This window comes from Miscanthus floridulus, chromosome 6 (assembly GCF_019320115.1).
Source record: "Miscanthus floridulus cultivar M001 chromosome 6, ASM1932011v1, whole genome shotgun sequence".
NCBI classification, from domain to species: domain Eukaryota; kingdom Viridiplantae; phylum Streptophyta; class Magnoliopsida; order Poales; family Poaceae; genus Miscanthus; species Miscanthus floridulus.
In genome coordinates, this window is record NC_089585.1 from 4,822,448 (window position 1) to 4,834,712 (window position 12,265).

General features: G+C 43.5%; 1 non-coding gene across 1 annotated transcript; it reads left to right on the forward strand.

The window, feature by feature from the left end:
- Positions 1-11,816: 11,816 nt before the first annotated feature.
- On the forward strand, positions 11,817-11,953 carry LOC136462099 (small nucleolar RNA Z247). The gene has a single exon (XR_010760619.1). It is a non-coding gene; the product is annotated as a small nucleolar RNA Z247 (small nucleolar RNA).
- The last annotated feature ends 312 nt before the right edge of the window (positions 11,954-12,265 follow it).

Here is a 12,265-nt window from a genome sequence, read left to right on the forward strand (position 1 = left end):
GGCCTCAGCACTCTCCCCTCGGCCACCGCTGCCGCCCTGCTATGTGGCTGCCCCACCCGCTGCCCTCCTTATCTCAAGCCATGTCGCTGCTCTTGGCGTTATCCCACGCCCTTCGAGTCACCCGACCATTGTAGCAGTTGTTCCTAGCCGCACAACCTACCTACCAAGCCCGAGCTCGATGTCGTACGTAGTCTACTGCATCGCGATGCCTTGCTACTGCTTGCACATGGCCATCGTAGGCGCACCTTCAATGGCTCCGTCCAAGCGCTAACCGACGCATTGCCTGCCCCTCGCTCGTGCGATCATATCCCCATGCTGCCGTGTCTCATCGTGTCGTGGCTAGGCCACCTCTGCTGGGGCCGCTTCCCGTGATGTGGCAGTGGCAGTGCACCACTCTCCCTTCCCCTTTCATAATCACCAGCCTGAGGCTTCCTAGTCCAATTCCTCATGTCAGTGAGTAGTAGAGGAAATTAGCTAGGTGCCCCGTTCACACTAAGTCTAGTCGTTGTCTGTCATGGTCGAATTTGGTTTCTCCCCACCGCCGGTCATGGGCGCCGCCGAACTGGTAGGTTGGGAGGTATGGCATGTAGGAGTGGTAGCAGTGCAATTGCTCATAACCGTGAACTCGCCTTGACTCCCTCCATCTAGTGCTCACGCTACTTTGGCTAGGATGCTCGACAACGGTGTGGTGACGCATCGATGCCACGCTCGGAGCACCGCCGCGCGGTATGGGCGTGTGTGGCTAGATCACCTCAGCACTCCCTAATTTCAACTGTCATCGCAGCACGGTCCTCTAGTGAGATCCCGATGCTTCCCCTCCGTCTTAGCGCTCTAGGTCATCGAAATGGCCATGCCGCCACCGTGGATAACCGCTTGCCGCTACAGCTCGTGTTAGTACATCCCCGAGCCCCTAACCGACACCCTATAGTGCGCATTTAGCCATAGATGGTGGTTGACCCCTTACTCCCTGTCTTAGCGAACCTAGGTTGCTTGGCGTAGCTACCCTATGCCGTCGGTCGCCACCACTGGCGAGCGTGGGGATTCTAGGGACCTACCCGTGGCAAGGACGAAAACAGTCCGAGGGCTTGGTCGCAAAGCTACTGTCGATAGGAACAGTACGCATGGTAGTCGTACTGTTACCTTGAAGCTCGGGGGCTTCTCTGCAAAACCATCGTCGCGCGTGGGCTCCTCGACTTTGGGCCACGTTGGGCCGTTGCGACGCATGTGCGGTCGTGCCACGCTGGGCTGCTGGGCCAAATTAGTTGCCGCTAGTTTTTTTTTCTTTTTTCTTAAGCAATTCCTAATTTAGTTTCTAAGCAAACTTGTAAATTAAATATAAATTTGTGTATTTGGCCAAAAATTGTGAAACTAAATTTATTAGGTTCCTAAAATCATGATCTATCTACTAGTATAATTGGTTCATACGTATTTTCAAGAGTGATCTAATTAATTTTAGGTGCTTAATATTGTAAGATATAAATTTGTAGGAATTATTATGATAAATTGGTGATAGTGTTGGCTCTGTAACTTTCATAGTAAATTCCTAACATTATTAGGTATTCACTATAATTTTTGTAGCTTCAAAATAATTAGTTTGTTAAGGTAGCTAAATGAGCCCTAGTTCGAATATATATTTAATCAATAAAATATTGAAACATCCTTGGGATTATAGGACTAAAACATTTTTTTGGAAATGAAGCCTTACTTGGCAATGTGGATACATAGACTAGTACATTAGTCATTAAAGCTAGCTCGTTAGCTTGTGGAGAGTAATCGTATTTCTAAGAGTTTTGGGTGCCGTTGATTAATTACGTTTTCTACGTTGCATCTACGTATATTATAATAGGAACAACGATAGATCATGGAGTCATCTAGAGTAGCAGAAAGGATGGTGCCTTGATGATCGGGTCACCACGATGGAATGCAAACTTTTGGTAATATCTTACCCAGGCAAGCCCCGATGCATAACTCCTATTATTCTGCACTTTATTTTATGCATGTGCATTAAGTTTTAAGGAGTTGAATGAAAATCACTTGCATATATATATATATATATATTCTTATCCTATGAGTCCTACTAGTATATCAGGATCGTGTAGATTGCTATGCTATAGGATCCGGTAGAAGTCGAGTGATTATCTATCACCCGCGAGAGATATAAAAGATATTATTGTTGTTATTATATTACTATCACATAGAATATATATGAATAATAATTGGAGATCGGATGGAATGGTACTTTGGATTTGGATTTGGTTAGGCATTCGAGCAAGGCTCGGATTACACTTGTTCCCCTGTGTTGATTGAGGACTGTCCGTTGCTGTGGATGGTAGCCATGTCATAGACTTATTATCCTAAGCACATACTTGCTTATGGGAGCGGGAAGGGTCATTACGCTCTTGTCGTGGGTTCCGACTCTTTTCAGACTGACTGATTAGAGGCGAGAAAAGGTGGAGGACTAAGCACCATACTGAGATCGGGTCTCAAGTGTGGGGGCTTGAAGTCCAAGTTTAGACGAGGACCTCGACTCCTCGATAGGAGTGGAATGGGTTGGTCTTCTTTGTGTCTGGGGTATAAACGGGGCGTGTGTTTTAGGGTACCCAGCTATGATACATTGGTTCATGAATCGTCGTTTCTGTGAGATGATACGACTTGGCTATGGTCTAACACTGTAGTAAGAACTAGAATTTAAAAGGTGATAAAATGGTTCTGATTGCTTACCACCTGCTTGAAAGTAGCATAGGTGCTTACATAGAATGATTAGTTAATGAACTAATAATAACTGTTAATAAAATTGAATATAAGGATGCACGTTTAGTAATGCTTCCGCAGATGCAATAACCCACAATCTAGATAGCCTTGTATATCGTTGGAGTCTTTTACTTTCCTCCTGTCGAGTAAGTCTTGCTGAGTACAATTGAGTACTCAGGATTTTATTCCCTCTGTTACAGGTGATCAGATGATACTTAGAGCTGACTCTTGTGTATGGAAATCTCCTGGATAGGCTCAGAGAGAATTCCTTTTACGCTACGACCGTAGTGTTTATTTATAACCCTCACTAAAGATTTTTATAAGAAAAGAAATAAAATTTGCTAGCATCTCTTATATAAAAATGTCCACTATGTTATAATCAGTTGAAGTAATATTTTGTTATTGTAATCAAGTAATGTAAGAAATGGCTTAAGAATGTTGTAAGCTTTATTCTCTTATTTATGATCCTGATGGAAAATATAGATTTTTGAGTTCTCCCTTGAGGTTTGCTTGACGGAACAACACTTAGTGTCTTATGGAAGATCAGTACTCTTGGGAGGGTATTAGATTAGACGGTTCTGACACATATGGTATGCTTTAGTATAGAGTTTTTGTTGTGGCTTTAGATCTATTATTTTATATAATTAATTAGAATAATTCATAGCAACAGTTTCTATGGTCCAATTATGATGAAATTTTTATGATGAGTTAATTATTGTATGATTGAACTGTAGTAAAATTTTCATTCTCATTTGATCGTGTATAGCTTAGTTATAGATTTATTTATATTTAACAAGCATAAACATAAATAAAATCTACAACTAAGTTATACATAATCCAATGAGTTTGAAAATTTTACTACAATTTAAGCATATAATAATTAGCCCACCATAAACAAATTCATTATAATTGGACCATAGAAACTGCAGTTATGAATTATTCCATTTAATTATAGAAAAGCATAGATCTATAGCCATAGCAAAAACTTTGTACTAAAGCATATCATATTATATGTTCACTGTATAGATCTACTCATTAGGAGTCCAACAAAATTAGATTTTACATTTTATGATTTTTCTTTATTTTACTATGATTTTTCAAAGATTCAGCCGAAATAAATAAAAAAGAAAAAGATAAAACCGCATTCAAAACTGTTTATATCAGGGTCAAAGAGGTAAGATGAACGGTTTTAAAAGTTGAGGAAGGTGTTTTGCCTGATTTTGAAGTTTAGAGAGAAAAAACGGACTTTCGTTGAAGTTGAGGAAGGTAATATGGACTTTTTCGGCTGTAATTGCCTGGCCCTGGAGGCAGGCCGGGAGGTCACACAACGCGAGGCGGGCTGGAGGGGAGAGCGTTGGATCCTCGTCCGTTGGAAGAAGATGACGCATTGTGCTTGTATAAGACTCGGTAACTGCAAGACGAAGATCTAACGGGCTTTGGTTTATCGACCCAAAGGAATAAAAAAACTGGCACACGATATTGTTTCCTTAATTCGGGCACCGAGGAAAAAGTACTTGTGCTGATAAAGTTCTTGTTTGGTACAGCTTACCTTAACTAGTAAAGTTTTTTTTTTTTTTTTTTTTTTGCAAAACAGCTTGATGAGTAACCTTTTAGGTGGAGTTGAGCTGTTTTGGCAAAACAGCTTTACCAATAACTTTATGCATAGATGAGAGAGAAATGAAGGAGAGAGCTGGGATAAGCTATTTTTCAGTTTTATCCCAACTCATGACTTTGTGAGAGGGGAAGAAAAAACAGCTTGACTCGTGAAGCTGTTTTGGAAATGAGCGTTTCGCAAAAAAAAAAGCTCAGTGAGCTGTGCTAAATAAGCCCAAAGTTTTTGGTCCAAATAAAGGATGTAAGACCCTGTTTGACACAGTTCAACTTCACTCGTAAAGTTGTTTTCTTTTAAAAGAGTTTCATGATCAACTTTTCAGATGAAGCTAGGTTGTTTTGGAAAACCCGTTTGATAAAACAGCTTCACCAATAGCTTCACGTATGGATGGGAGAGAGAAATGAGGGAGAGAGCTGGGATAAACTATTTTTTTTTAGCTTCGTCCCAACTCATGTCTTTGTGAAAGAGGAGAAAAACAGCTTCACTTATGAAGCTGTTTTGGAAATGAGTGTTTGGTAAAAAAAAACAGTTGATAAAGCTATTGTGAGCTATGCTAAATAGACCCTAAATTCTATAGTTTTAACAATTTGGTTGTCAGTTTTGCATCAAATAATATCGTCGGCCAGTGCAGTTTAGATCAAGGTCCGCGGTAAATGTGGATCGTTCAATTCCCGTAGCTGTTGTTTCAGGAGAACGGAGCAAGACACAGAGCCTCCATGTCATTCATTCGTTCATTTATAGGCTTTGTTCAGATACTCCAAAAAGGTTCTGAGCTGTTTATTTATTTTGATTTGAAGTTACGATCACATATTGTGTTGATTTAATTTTTATTTTATAAAACATAATAATAAGAACAATTTTAGGTAAAGACTTCTTCTTGGCACGCCGTGCGGTTGGCCAACCGCACGCACATGCGTCCATCTACCATCTATGGAGTGCACCACGCTCAGCCTGTGAGAGGACCGACCATTTTTTTATCCCCTCCTCGTCCTTTCGTTCCCCATCCGTTTCTCCCCCACCCCCACACCTCCCACTCAAATTCGGGCGATTTACAAAAATAGACTCGAAACATCGGTGCTCATGCTTAGATGCCTGTTGCTAGTCCTGCCTTGATCCATATTGTGCTCGGTAGGTTTAGCAAATTGCATCATATCCATGCTGTCACTTTGTTTGGTAATCTGCTGCCTGAACTTGATCAGGTAGAAGGTAGTCATCTTAGGGGTCGGCTAGTATCAAGGATTATATATCTATTCTATGGTTGAATTACTCTGCAAATTATAGAATTCCAAACTTGATCCATATTGTACACATATTTTGTTTTTTATTCTCTTAACCCGCGCCAACTTTCTTATGACTAAAAGGCTTTGTTGTTGTTTGGTCACTGTAGGTGTATGCTTTGGGGAGAGGAGAAAATACTGTTCAGGTAATAGACCTTGTTATTACTATTGGCTTCAGTTGCATTAACCTTTCCTCTGTGCTCATCATGAGTGAGTCATCTTTATTAGGGAAAATTAGTTTCATACCACCGAAAGAACACGACATTCGAAAAATACCATTAAAAGTTCATCCAACCATAAAATACCATTGAAAGTGAGCATCCGTTCCGAAATCTAGCACTCTGTTACTTTTGCTGTTAACGTCGTTTGTTGGCCTTCGTCCGATGCATCCGCTTCACTCCAAATCGAGCAGGAGCCATGGGAGGACGTGGAGAACAACCTGTACGCCCGCATCAACCTAGGCAAGCCCGCAGCGCAGCAGTAGTAGAACAAGGACATGCCCATGGGCCTGCTGCTGCTGAACGGCGCGACAACCGCCGGCGGCCGGCCACCACATGGGCTGCTCGGCTGGGGCTTCATGTGACAGCTGGTCCTGTACTCGTCGCCGACCACCATCACCATGCACAGGTACCTCCATGAACCAGTGGCTTACTAGCTTCTAATCCAGTTCGTCACTGCGTTCACCAAAAGAAGATCGACGGACCCGCCTGCCGCCCGGGATGAGTAGCTTGAGTGTCGGCATGTCGCACTCCGCGTGACCGCGTCCACGCTCTCGGCTCTCCTGCATGCCTGGAATTCCCATTCCAGCTGCAATGTCACTACTGCAGCAGCACAGCTATCAATTAGTTGATGATCGTGGAGGCGATGGAGAAGTTTTTGGGATTCCTGTGATACATCCATATGAACTAAAAAACTAAGCACATGAATCGATGGAAAGTAAACACGAATTTGAACCAATATACTCGAGCATGAATGGATATATGTGCAGAGGGATCACTCACGTGCGCTTGAAGCTAGTCATGAACCTCAAACAGTCGACCATCATAGCTACTGGGAGACGGCGCCGCCGCGGGCACACCGAGGAGCGCGGCGGAGCAGCGGCAGCTGTCGCATTACACGATGACCCATTGCATTATTGTTGCAGCAGCTGTAGATGGGCCCCGTGGCCCTGATGCGAGTGGGCCACTGGGGGCCTATGCGAGGCATGCAAGGACGATGATGCCTAGGGTGCGCGCTAGTCGAGAAGCTATGGCGTGTGTGTCGCCCGTGGCCTCTCCTGTGTGGCACATCAGCACTCCGCCCTCCTCCGCATCTGGGAGGAGCTGCTCCTGGTGCAGTAGCTCTTTCCCACGGCCGTCTCCTCCGGCGGATGCCCGACATGACGAGCCCGGTGCAGGGTGTGGCCACTATCCAAACAAAGCAACGCGCCGTATCCCAAGTGCTCGGCAGCGGCGGTGAGGTGGAGTGGGGCCCTTTTGTCTGCGTGAGGTGGAGTGGGCTTTGGTGGATGCCGTTAACAGCGAGGATATTTTATATAACGGCGAACTTTGGATGGTATTTTCCGGATGTCGTAATCTTTAAGTGCTATGAAACCAATTTTCTCTTTATATTATTGGTGTACTTTTTTTTGCCCGCTAGCAATGAGTTAGTCATCTGGGGGGCTATGGGTTGCAAATAAACACAGACGATATACTTGCTTTTGTAGAATATACTTGTTTTTTACTTTTACTTGGAACCCTACTGAAAGGCTGAGTCAGGGTGTCTGTCACTAGTGTGTGCCTGCCTTTGCTGGATGGCTAGGATATATTTTCCAAACTGATGTTACAGACAACCTGTGGTTCTTTCTTTTTCAGTCATCAGATTACGTATATAAATATTTTAGCTCTATCCTGTTTTCTCTGTTTGATCTGACGATAGCTAACACTTTCTTCCATAAGAGACAGTCCCATTTAGTGACCTTTAGTAGCGGCTAGTACTCTAGTCAAATTGACTTTGTCCTTACAAGAAGGAGGGATAAATGAACATGCGTGGACTATAAGGTGATACCGGGAGAATGTGTGGTCGCTCAACACAAGCTGGTGGTGGCTGACTTCCGCTTTCTGGTGCAAGCTCGTTGGAACAAACAAGTTAGGGTTGCTAGAACGAAGTGGTGGAAATTAGAAGAGGAGACATCAAAGGTCTTTAAGGAAAAGGTCATTGAAGAGGGCCCTTGGAATGATGAAGGCGATGCAAACATCATGTGGGAGAAGATGGCAACATGCGTTCGGAAGGTTGCTTCAGAGGTGCTTGCAGTGACCAAAGGGAGTGGATGCAACTCAAAAGACACTTGATGGTGGAATGAAGATGTGCAAAATGCTATTAAGGAAAAGTTGGAGTGCTATAAGCGCTTATATCATGACAGGTATATAAACAACATAGAGAAGTATAAGGTGGCAAAGAAGACTGCAAAACAAGCGGTGAGTGAGGCAAAGGGGTGGGCCTATGAGGACCTTTACCGACGTTTGAGTACGAAGGAAGGAAAGAAGGACATTTATAGGATGGCTAGGGCTCACGATAGGAAGACAAGGGACTTCAACCAAGTCAAGTGCATAAAGGATGAGAGGGAGCGGCTCTTAGTGAAGGAGGATGAGATCAGACATAGATGGCAAGTGTATTTTTGATAAATTGTTTAATGGTGAGAATGAGAACACCACTGTTTAGCTGGACGACTTGTTTGATGACACTACCAGGCGCTTTGTGCAGAGAATTCAAGAATTAGAGGTCAGAGAAGCCTTGAAAAGGATGAAAGGGGGCAAAGCGATGGGCCCTGATGGTATCCTAATCAAGGTGTGAGATGTCTTGGGGATATAGCTATAGTATGGCTAACCAAGATGTTCAACAATATCTTTCGATCGAACAAGATGCTGAGGAGTGGAGAAGAAACATATTGGTACCAATCTACAAGAACAAGGGAGATATCTAAAGTTGTACTAATTATCGGGGAATTAAGTTGATGAGCCACACTATGAAGTTATGTGAGAGATTCATCGAGCAGCGCCTACGAGGAACGACTCATATATCAACAAACCAATTTGGTTTCATACCCGAAAGGTCAGCCACAGAAGCAATCTTCTTAATAAGACAAGTTATGGAGCGGTTTAGAGAGCAGAAGAAGGACCTCCACATAGTTTTCATTGACATGGAGAAGGCTTATGATAAGATACCAAGAAATGTTATGTGGTGGGCTTTGGACAAACTTAAAGTCCCATCAAAGTACGTGACCCTCATCAAGGATATGTACAACAATGTTGTGACTAGTGTTAGAACAAACGATGGTAACACAGATTACTTCCCGATTAAAATTGGACTTCATCAAGGGTCAGCCTTCAGCCCATATCTCTTTGCCTTGGTAGTGGATGAGGTTACCTGGAACATACAAGGGAATATCCCTTGGTGTATGTTGTTCGCTGATGATGTAGTGTTAGTGGACGAAAGTCAGGCGGGAGTAAATAGGAAACTAGAGTTATGGCGGCAGACCCTTGAGTCTACAGATTTTAGACTGAGCAAAACTAAAACCGAATACATGAGATGCGACTTTGGTGGAGCTACATAGGAGGTGGGAGATGTGAGTTTGGAAGGTCAAGTAGTGCCTAAGAAGGATACCTTTCGGTACCTGGGATCGATGCTACAGAGGGTGGAGATATTGATGCGAACGTTAGCTATAGAATCAAAGCAAGGTGGATCAAGTGGCGATAAGCTTTTGGCATTCTCTGTGACAAGAGGGTACCACAAAAAGCTAAAAGGCAAGTTCTATAGAACTACGATTAGACCGGCTATGTTGTATGGAGCAGAATGTTGGCCTACAAAGATTCGACATGTTCAACAACTGAGTGTTCTAGAAATGCATATGTTGCGATGGATTTGCGGTCACACAAGAATGGACCGAGTTCGGAACGATGATATACGTGATCGCCTAGAGGTAGCACCAATTGAAGAAAAACTTATCCAACATCGGTTGAGGTGGTTTGGCCATGTCCAAAGGAGACCTCCAGAGGTACCAGTGCATTGTGGAGTCCTAAGCTAAGCTAATAATATGAGGAGAGGTAGAGGAAGACCGAAATTGACATGGGGGGAGGCAATAAAAAGAGATTTAAAAGCTTGGGATATACCTAGAGATCTATGTTTGAATATGAGTACTTGGAAAACAACTATTGAAGTGCCTGAACCGTGACTTAGGGCTCTTGGTGGGTTTCAACTCTAGCCTACCCCAACTTGATTGGGACTGAAAGGCTATATTGTTGTTGTTGTTGTATCCTGTTTTCTCTATTTTCAGTCATCAGCCAACATGCTAAAGATACTAATCTGCATACTACAAGTTTGAAACTTTCTAAAGGTAGAAAACCCTGCAGAAAGAAACACTTTATAACTTCTGTTGACATACTACAATCTTATTAGGAATTGAAAATTGTGGCAGATATGTACTAAGTAAGATCTTCAGCTGATTTAAACTTGTTTTTAGCAGACACTAGAATTGCCTGCTTTGATTGTTGTTTTTATATACAAATTTATTAAATGGTGCTGAATCTAGTTTGTTGAACTAGCGTAGCTACTATTGAATTGAACTAACTGGCCTATTACTGAATTGCACCACAAGCGAGTACACTGATTTAGAGAGACTGATATATGTATGATTTACTGATAGATAGATCAGGGGTCCTTAGCTTCTAGTCTAGCAACTTCTAGTAGTAGTAGTAGTTTACTTCCCATCACTTAATATTTTTTGATGCATTGTGAAAGAACAACTACAATATTTTAAGTTTCGATGAACGGACCAGCATGTCTTGATCGCTAGATCATGGGGTTTCAGTGGAAAGTCAATGCTTACTCCTTGTTCATGTTCGTTGTTTTCAAGTCAATGCTTTCGGTGGCAATACCCATATCTTTTTCACTAGATAATGGGTTTTCAGAATTAGCTAGGAACTTAGACACATGTTGCTGGCTTGAATTGTTGTTAACCAACCCATCTATCTGGTAGACCATCATGGTACCATCAGATTGATGAACTAGTGCCCCTTGCTCCAATCTTTTTGTGCTACTAATCTGTCATTTCCCTGCATGGCGGATTCCTGTGCTAAAGGATCAGCCTGCCTAGACAGCTCTAGGTGGCCTGATGGCATTGAGGCCACAGTCAGTCCTAGGTTTTAACAGTTCTACATTCATGAGAGATCTACATGCCAAATATGTACTACGGGTCATTTTTCTATAGCAATGCTAATCATGATGGTTCATACAGTCATATGTCTCTGCTTATTTTTAAATCGGGGGTGGGGTGGAGCTGTGGGTTGCAAATGAACATAGACACTATACTTGCTTTTTCAGAATACATAAATTGCCCATTTTGTTAAGAATATCCAATAGGATCACATGACCGCAATATCTGGTTGATTGATATCTCCTAAAGATTGGTTGTGTGCTCAGACTTGGATTGCGGGTGAAGGCAAGTATCACGGCTTCGGTTAGATAGGATAGGTATCTCCTGATTGATGTAATCTTGTGATGTAATCTAGGTTACCAAAGTAGTTAGCTTCTTCTTGTTGTACAAGTTGTACCGCCACGCTAGGGGCTCTTCCTGACTATATTAACATGAAGCCGTGAGCCTGAGAGGGCATCATGTTCCAACCATTTTCACATGGTATCAGAGCTAGGTTAGTCCACAATATTCTCGATGGCTTCCTCTTCCGCGCTTCAACAATCATTCTCTCTGATCGGTTGTCCCATCACCGAGAAGCTGGGCAAAGGGAATTTTCCCCTATGGAGCGCTCAGGTGCTGTCTACTCTTCGTGGTGCGTAGATAGCACACTGTCTTGAGCCTACCGATGAAGCAAATCCCCAAGGCATCCGACAAGCCGACGGAGCTCATCCCTAACCCTGAGTATGAAACTTGGCTTGCGAAGGACCAGCATATCATTAACTATCTGCTCTCCAATATGTCCAAGGAGATCCAGGTGCAAGTCTCCAATTATGCCACATCGGCCGAGATCTAGAAAGTGATCTCAGATATGACGACTTCCCAGTCTTGGGGCCGTATCATCAACACGCGCATGGCGTTGGCCACAGCGCAGAAGGGCTCATGTACAATCGCCGACTACTTCAACAAGATGAAATCTCTTGCTGACGACATGGTGGCTGTCGGCAAACATCTTGAAGATGAAGAGATCATCTCCTATGTACTAGCTGGACTTGACATGGATTTTAATCCGATTGTCTCGGTTGTCACGGCACGTACGGAGCCGCTATCTTTGGGCGAGCTCTACACCTAACTAGTGAGCTGGGAACATCGGATGGATCTCCTGCACGGTGGATCCGGTTCATCTGCTAACATGGCTACATGTGGCGGCCGTGGCGATTTCAACCACGGTGGTGGTGGTCGAGGACACAGGGCGCGGCTGCAACTGTGGCAACAACAACAATAGCGGGTGCCCCCGGTAGAACTACAACGGCGATAAACCCATCTGCCAGCTCTAGCGGCAAGGAGGGCCACACCGGACTCTGCTGCTTCAAGCATTTTGATGCATCCTTCATCGGCCCACCAGAGCAATCCTGATCTACCTCCTCTGCGTCATATGGGATCGACACCAACTGGTAC